We start from the raw sequence: 9,468 nt of genomic DNA, 5'->3' as shown, positions 1-9,468 counted from the left end.
GCCTTGCTGTGATGATTACTTACTAGAAAAAGAATGTCCTTTCATTTTACTGCGTTATTATTTTTACAGTACATTGAAATAATGTACTCTCTCTGTCCAAACTTCTGGACCAATGTGCTTCAGTGCAAACAAGCTTTCATTGCAAAATGCAATAAAATGCTGCCTTGTAGGTTCACATCAGGCCCCAGTAACTGCACCAATGCATCCACCAGTTTCTAATAACATGAAGCTTGGATGACTATCCAGTTCTTCTTTATTAAGTTGCCTCTACAGTGTGACCAGTGGTCCAAAAGTACATGCACACACATGGAATTGTGGTCAAAAACAAGTTTACTAATTTTTTATTCAATTGCATTTCCATACAGAATCAACAACTATTTAGTTTTGTATTCAAATTTCTACCTAGTTTAGCTACACATGGCCAAAAGTGTGTGGATACCTGACCATCACACTCATATGAGCTTGTTGGACGTCTCATTCCAAAACCATGGGCATTAATGTGTCTCCTTCCTCTTTGTGGTTATACAAGCTTCCAGTCTTCTGTGGGGACTTTGCACAAGATTTTGGAGTGTGTCTGGGGGAATTTGTGTCCACTCAGTGAAAAGAGCATTTGTGAGGTCAGGCAGCGCTGTGGGACGAGAGGGCTTGGCTTGCATTTGATTTTCGAATTCATCCCAAAAGGGTAGGGTGGGGTTGAGGTCAGGGCTCTGTTCAAGTCACTTGAGTTCCTCCACACTAAACTCATTAAAACATGCCGTTATGGGGCTTGCTTTGAGCACAGGGGCTCAGGTGGGCTCTTCCCCAAACTGCTGCCACAAAGTCAGAAACATAATCATTGTCTAAAATGTCTTTGTATGCTGTACCACTAACATTACCCTTCACTGGAACTAAGGGGCCCAAACCTTGAAACACAGAACCAGCCAATTATCCCTCCTCCACTAAACTTTATAGTTGGTATGATGCCTTCTGGTAGGTAGTGTCCTCCTGGCATTCGTCAAAGCCAGCTTGGTCTATCAGACTGCCAGATAGTGAAGAATGGGTCCAGTGGTGGTGCTTAACACCCCTCCAGCCATCACTTGGCATTGCGCATAGTGATCTTGGGCTTGTGAATGGATGCTCAGCCATGGAAAATCATTTCATGAAGCTTCTGCTGGACAGTTCTTGTGCAGATGTTGCTTCCAGAGGTAGTTTGGAATCTAGAGTAAGTGATGCAACAGAGGACAGCTGATTTTTACATGCTTGGTGGCCCCGCTCTGTGAGTTTGTGGTCTACCACTATGTAATCTGTTGTTGCTCCTAGGTGCTTCCATTTCCCAATAATAGTACTTTACATTTGTCTGGGGCAGACCTAGCAGGACAGAAATTTCATGACCTGACTTGTGGCAAAGCCATTGAGCTCATCAGTATGACCCATTCTATTGCTAGTGTTCATGGAGGTGTTCTGTGGAGATTGCATTGCTACGTACTTGATTTATACACCTGTGAGTAAATGAGTGGAGCTGCTGGAGAAGGGATAGTGGTCTGGGATTCAGGGCTTCGTCTAGGCCCGTTAGTTAGAGAAACATGTCTAAATCATTGTCTTTTGTAATCGATCATATGCACCAGATGAAGCAGATAGAACTTTAGTTGCTGGAATACTCCTTTAATAGGTATTGTAATATTCCTTATTTCACATAGTGTTGTTTCCAAGCAAATAAACACTAGAGTGAACAGCACTTCTGACAGACTACACTTTGTCTGAGTCAGTATTGCGTCCAAGAAGAATATCAAATGACTGCAGTCGGGCAGCGACGGGCTCCGGTTCACCGGACCGTGGAAAATGACCCCGTGGCCCTTCAATTTGGGTGAGGAAGGTAGACGAACGAGACAGAAGACAAAAGGCCCTCTGTCGTGCAGGGAGACGACCCCTGTCACATGTCATAATGAACTGCCTTAATTAAGACCCAAGTCAACAGAAAAGGAGGTTGATAATGGAGGAAGCAATTTAATTAGCCTCCTCTTACAGCTCCTATTTCCAGACACTCAGGAAACAATTAAGTCCCTCTTAGCGTGCCTAATGGTCTTTGAGTCTGGCTTACTCTGCCTTATTCTATTAATAACCCATAAACGATGAGGAATTTTCAAGCACCAAAGACATGACATCAAGAACCATTTAGGAAATGGCAAAGCTGCATTCTGTGTTTGATGATTGGCAAAGCACAGGCACTGCAGAGACTGACATCACGTCCAAGCATCTTTACAGGACACTGGTGTGGTTTAAGGGAAAGCAAAATTCGGGACACACTCAAAAACCTAAACTTAAGACTGAAATAAAGAGTTCTTTTATATGCAATTTGCAGTTTTATTAATGCTTTTGAATTGGCAAAGTAATGCAGATGATACTTCAGGCGATAACCACCATGTAGGGAAAGAGAAATGAGAGAACTAAAGGACTAAACAGGTTATTAAGTAATATTAAAAAGTAGAAAAGAAGTAGTAAAATTATGAAAATATAAATTAAGGTTTCCCAAATGCATCTAAAGCTGAACACCATGATGGAAAACACCTCAATTTTTAATATGTAAAGCATGTGAACGTGGCTTCTAGCAGGATGAGTTTTCTCCAGCAAGAGGGCGCTATTAGCACACAAGTTGCATTAGTGTGCATCATTTAAAGAGATAAAAACAGCCGTAAACCTGAACAGGATTTGACCAGTGTTCGCACAGCCTTCAAAACAGTAGGTAAAAAGTTTATTACCAAAAGATATTGAGTTACTCAGTCAGTGTTATTAATGTAATTTCCATTTAATTTATTCAAATCCGTTAATGATACAAAGCATGTATGTTTGTCATGTAGAACGCAGCTGCAGAGGATTGTGCTTGAGTGTTTCACTGTTGATCTGCTGCGGCTCAAACTGTTTAAACATATCCGTGTTGACCAGTGCTGGAGAGCAAAAGAACAACCAGCATTTTTAATCACTATTTTTAATTTTCACTATCATTCAGTTTATTTGTTAAGTGTTAGATTTTCACACTTTATTATAGACCTGTTTAATATTTTGCTTTTTTTAGGCCAAAATATATAACCTTTTTTTTTTTTACCTTATTTTATCTTATCTTTTGACCAGAAACTGAAAGTAGAACTTTCAGTGTCCGAAATGTGTGTTGCTATATAAGGATGGGCAAAAACCTCACATGATGATGTGTAAAGATATTTTCACAGTGGCCAATATCTATTGAGTTATTTAGTTTCTCTAGGATTTGTGAACAAGCACCACATTTAAAAATAGTGGTTTTCATGTTTGTAACGTTAAATAAACTATTTAGGAAGATAAAAAAACAGGAGGACAAACAATAATACAGATTTAATTCCAATCACCTACTTGTCACAATGCAGTTTTTGCAGTTATGCAGCCAAGCAACGTCCTAACAACCAGCTGGAATATAATAGCAACCAGAAAGCAACACTATAACAACTACCTGCAATACCATAGTGGCCAGCAACATTCTAGCAGCCATTTGGAATGAATATAAAGGCAAAATTAAGCTAAATAAAAAGACTGAAGTGACCATGCATCCACCTAACAACTGCCAAGCAATTTCCTAACAACCAGCTGGAATATAATAGCAACCACAAAGCAACACTGTAACAGCTACCCGCAATACCATAGTGGCCAGCAACATCCTAACAACCACCTGGAATAACTATATAGGCACAATTAAGCTAAAAAAAATAGACTGAAGTGACCAGGCATCCACCTAACAACTGCCAAGCAACGTCCTAACAACCAGCTGTAATATAATAGCAAACGCATAGCAATACTGTAAAAACTACCTGCAATACCATAGTGGCCAGCAACATCCTAGCAACCATCTGGAACAACTATATTGGCACAATTAAGCTAAATAAATAACAGCTATCAACAACAGCGTTAGCTTTTCAAGCATTTGTCAATGACGATAAAAATAAGCAGAGTTTATATGTTATTGGTCTACTAATCCTAGCCTGGTCTAGCCCAATTGACACTGGAATGAGTGTAACTTAGCCTCAAATGAGGCATCAACAGTTGAGATACAGTCTAACTGTATAACAGCCAGACGTCGTAGGTACTTGTTATTAATTTCATAAATAAGCTACTTATTGGATTAAATTGTGATATATCCATTTAAATGCTAAACTAAGTGACCTTTGAACCATTTCATCCCTCCTAGTGATGCGGAACAAAGTCTGATAGGGGGAATATTAATGTCAAACCCAATAGGTTTAAGGAATTTGCTGCCTTCCCAACTGGACAAAACAGATTTGGTGTTTTTTTACAGTTTAATGGTTTATTTATACATGTCTTACACATTGTGACGTCAAATCCTGATTGGCATGTTGACATTCCACTTGCAGGGCATTCAAATACAGGAATCTCCTTCATGAGACCAAACTAGCGACGCAGTCGCATGAACGTTCCCACTGGATTTCGGAAACCTTAGCGTCAGCACTTCCAGCACGTCTATAGAGTTTCCACCTTTATTGTTGGCATGCAAAATGTAATCCCAGGTGAGATCTCTTTGGGTATCCTGCTTTTCTTTTCCTGCCGTGGCATTCCGGGGTCTTGCTGTGGAATTTTCTGCAGGGGTATGAATGGTTTGGGGTTCAGTCTGTTGGTAGAAACTTTTTCCTGTTTGCATTAAACTGCTGTTAAACATAGTTCCTGGTGCTGTTCGCCGTGAAAACAGGATTTTCTGTGTGAGCACCTTTTCAACCTCTGCAGTTATCAGTTTCAGCCAAAACAAGCCTTTCCCTCCAATCTCTCTTTATTACACACACACACACAAGGTGGCTTTTATACAATGTCAGAATGGCAGTCATATATATGTCCTGAACATATTATATAAGAAAGTATAATTAATTATTAGGGGCGCATCAATATCATCTTTTTCAAACCAAGTACAAATACTTACTGATTATAATTTAGAATTAAGTAGTAATTAGTGTAAATGAGTGCAACACAAGAAGGACCTGGGTTCGATTCCATGGCTGAGTGACCAGAGTCAGCTGTGGGTCAGTCCATTTTCTGTGGAGTTTGCATGTTCTCTCTGTGTTTGGTGGGGTTTCCACCAGTTGATCTGGTTTCCTCTCACAGTCCAAAGACAGGCAGTCAGGACAACTGGACATGATAAATTGGCCTTTCGTGTGAGTGTATGTGACTCGTATTTCTGTCTTTCTGTCTGCCCTGCAATAGACTGGCGGCCTGTCCAGGATGTTTCCTGCCTTCCACCCAGTAACCGCTGGGATAGGCCCCAGCTCCCACCCATGACCCAGAAAGATAAGCGGCTAGATAAGCTGAAGATGGATGGATGGATGGATGGATGGATGGATTGCAATGCAATCTTAACAGTTAATTCATTTAAATCTACACACCCACATTATCTAAGCCAGGCTTTCGCAACCTATGGGTCACAGACCGCCAGTGGGCCGTGAAGCACCATCTGGTGGTCCTATACTCAGGCGGTAGCAGTAATTCATAGTGAGCCAGTAACGTCATTGAAATTCATAAAAACATCAGTGGAAAAAAAGATTAACTCAATAATGAAAAAAATCTAAGTATTAGACATTTTCACAGTATAACAATTATAAATTTTAACAGAGACGTTGCAATAGATGCTGCAGTAGTGGGCTATTTAAATGTCATCAGGGCGCTTGTTACAGACAGCAGAATTTTAAATGTTTAAATGATGTGCGTTAGCTAACTATGCTACATTACTTAACTTGGAACGACTAGGACTGCAGTGGAGAACAGTGGAGCAGGTTTTCCTATAATTGTAAGTAAAGTATGTTTCATAGTTTTGATCCTCATCTGTCTCTTTGAACAGCAGCCTTTGTAGTGCAGTGACAGCAGGGCTCACCTCCGAGGCTAACGTTCAAGAAGCTAAATTGTGTAGTTTTACATCTTTTTGGCTGGTAAAGCCGTAGTTGAATGTCTTCTAAAGCCAGACATACACTGTGTGATTTTAAAACTTTTGTTCTTGGGTGATCCACAATGTAAGTTTGAAATTTTCTTCATGTACGGACTAAGCCTTTGATTTATATACTCACATTGTATGAAAATGCTCAGTGTTATCGACCTGCAACTTGAAACACAGCCTCTAAGGGGAGCCCTGTCTATGGACAATTGTCAGTAAAGCTGAGTATTGAGCTACAGCAGCTTTGCTAACTTGTACCACACTATACACTGAAGCTAAAACCAGGTGATAATGTACACAATAAGACAATATGGTCCGTCTACAGCCTGTTTTACAAAGACAACATAAAAAATGAACATATTAACCTTTAAACCTTATAATTCCATTCAGTCAAACAGTGAAGTCAGCATGTACTGACTTTGGTAGATTTTGGTTTGCCTCCATTTTGTTAGCCTGTGTGGCTCCACCAGTGTTGGGGAAGTGGATGCGATTGTGAAAGAATATTCCTGGCAGGATGTGATCCCAAGGCGAATGTTAAGTGATCAACAACTGTTCAACTTCCATGTGTTCCACTGTGCACAAAGTAAGCTCCATAAAGACGTGGTTTGATGAGTTTGGTGTGGAGGAACTCCAGTGGCCTGCGCAGAACCCTGACCTCAACCCCACTGAACACCTTTGGGATAAACTGGAATGTCGATTGTGAGCCAGACCTTCTCGTCCAACATCATTGCCTGGCCTCACAAATAATCTTTTAACTGAATCGGCACAAATTCCTACTTTCTTGTGCAAAGCCTTCACAGAAGAGTGGAGACTGTTATAGTGGCAAAGTGGGGACCAACTCCATGTTAATGCCCATGGTTTTGGAATGGGACAACCAAAAAGCTCATAGTGTGTGATGGTCAGGTGCTGACATACTTTCAGCCATATAGTGACATATAATAATAGAGTCTATATAATATGTATTGTCATATAGAGTGTCATGTATAAAACTTAGCGTATATACTATAATAAATAGGTGTGTATATATAATATTAAAATGATCTATAGGTATTATATGTGGGAATACCTTACTTGTTATAATACATAATACTAAGCTTATAGCATTAATATCAGAAACAGAGAAAAAGAGTTGTGCTTTTCTGAGTGCTCAGTGGCTTCAAATAAAACTTTTACTTCTAGAATATTTGTAGGAGAAAGGACTATACGCTGTCAGATTTAGCCTCACAGTTAGCATTTGACTCTGTTTTCAGGTTTAATTTCATTCGGATCTGTTGGATTAGCACCTAAACTGCTTCGCTGTTGCTTGTAGTTCTCACTGTTGAGCTTTAACATTTTGTATCGGACCAAAAAACACATAAATATAGAACAATACCGCCTGACAAACTTTAGTTCCTATGCTAACACTTTTGCCTGATACTTTTTACCTCAGGATGTTGCTTGCCAGGCTAAATACTTGTAAGCTAGTCATTTTTTCTCCCTGATGTAACAAGACTTCAAAAAATGTACATATATATGAATTCAAACTGCTCCCCCAGCTTGGTTTAAACAACAAACTTCAGGAGAAATTATTAATTACATTCAAATCGATGGTTTTAAAAGTTCCCTGCTGTATTTTACATTAGCTTTAGGCTACATCCCACAGTTACATTCAAATCCAATGGATCATAAATGAACACCGAGCTTAGATGCAAGTCATTAGCTACATGATGGTTTACATCTGAGGTATTTTTCACCACTGTTGAACTATTTTAATCCCTCAAAATGGGCAGAAACACCCAGAAAGAGATGGAGTAACACTGCCCTCTGCTGTCCCTGTTCCTGCCCGTCTGTCTATGGGGCCTTCACAAGCCGTTGTTCACCACTTCTTGACATTTTTTTGGATAGATCCTGCATTTGAAACAAATTCAGCTCAGCTTCTTTGTTAAACTCGGAGCTACAAGGCTAACAGGGATCTTCATATGAAACATTCAAGTGGGATTTCAAGCCTACACTCGTTGATGGACTCAAAGCTGCATGATCTGCTGGAAGAAACAAAAAACAGCCCAGCTGGTCTAAGCTGGTTTATACTGGTTTAGCTGATCACCCAGCATGGTCAACATATCAGCATTCAATACATATCATTGTTGGAAAAACTATACATATCCACTTTTGTGGTTTTTCAGTTTTTTATGTCATGTGAAAATGCCTGCTGCCCTTTATATTGTGTGTACATTTTATGACGATTGGGCCAAAAGAAACAACCCAGAATGATGTGAGAGAAATTCTGATTTCATTGACTTACATTAAAAGTAAAGTAAAGTAAAGTAGTACCGTTTCGGAGATACGAGGTTCATCTAGTGGGTTGGAGAGTCAGGACTCGGCTATATTAGCATTGTATGCTAACATAACCAGTCGCCGTGGTGACAGTGATCTATTTTTGATTTTCCATCAGAATAATCATTTTGGTCGAGGGTGAAATTTCGCTGTCAGCACTGTTGGATCGACGTGAACTATCAATGAAAATGATTAGCGGCTATCGTTGGCCAGAGTGACAGTGAAAGAACACTGATTTATAGCAGAGAGTGAGGCGCTGTGATGGACAAGTGTTACATATATTTCTACCATTTTTTGAAAGTTTGATATCTGAGGGACGTTTGACGAAGCCTTTAAACTGAATGTTAATCCTTTTGAGGCGTTTCTTGATTCACTGTTATGTTACAGAGGTGAAATCTGTTCATCTTAGCTATGCTAACTAGCTAAAAAGTTCTACCTAGCCGCCGTTCATTGGTGTCTTGTCAACTGATTCACCAATCAGGCCTAACATCATGACCACCTCCTTGTTTCTACACCCACTGTCCACTTTATCAGCTCCACTTACTGTATAGCTGCACTTTGTAGTTCTACAGTTACAGACTGTAGTCCATCTGTTTCTCTGATACTCTGTTAGCCCCCTTTTACCCTGTTCTTCAGTGGTCAGGACCCCCATAGCCCCAATGGTCTGTAACTGTAGAACTACAAAGTGCAGCCATACAGTAAGTGGAGCTGATAAAACGTACAGTGAGCGTAGAAACAAGGAGGTGGTCATAATGTTCGGCCTGATTGGTGTAAATCTGAATAAAGAAACTTTATACCCAAGTAAATGTTGTTGTTTTAGGCCTGTTGGCTCTTTAAAAAATGGTCTTTAGTGTAGATTAAGCAGGATGGCTAACTGACTGTGCTTTACAGGAGCATTAGTGTTGGCATTATGTTGGGTTTATTAAACTTCCCATGATGTTTCAGTAATAATTCAAAATGTGATTAGGAATAAGGTCGAGTTGGGTCATTGATGTTATTTTTGACCATTTAACATTTATTTAACGTTGATTGAATGACTGTTTGCTATGTGGGACAGACACTTTTGTCATAGAGCAGAAAGGAGTGTCTTTTTGTTCAGAAGTAGGAAAAGAAATGATCACAGCATAAAAATACCTGCTGTAACACTGTTTAGCTACTGTTTTGGGGCGGTTTAGCCTCTGTTATGGTATTGATTCTGATGTCAATTTTGACTTGACTTCGAT

Source organism: Pygocentrus nattereri, chromosome 12 (genome assembly GCF_015220715.1).
Source record: "Pygocentrus nattereri isolate fPygNat1 chromosome 12, fPygNat1.pri, whole genome shotgun sequence".
Lineage (NCBI taxonomy): Eukaryota > Metazoa > Chordata > Actinopteri > Characiformes > Serrasalmidae > Pygocentrus > Pygocentrus nattereri.
Note: the sequence above shows the minus strand (reverse complement) of the source record.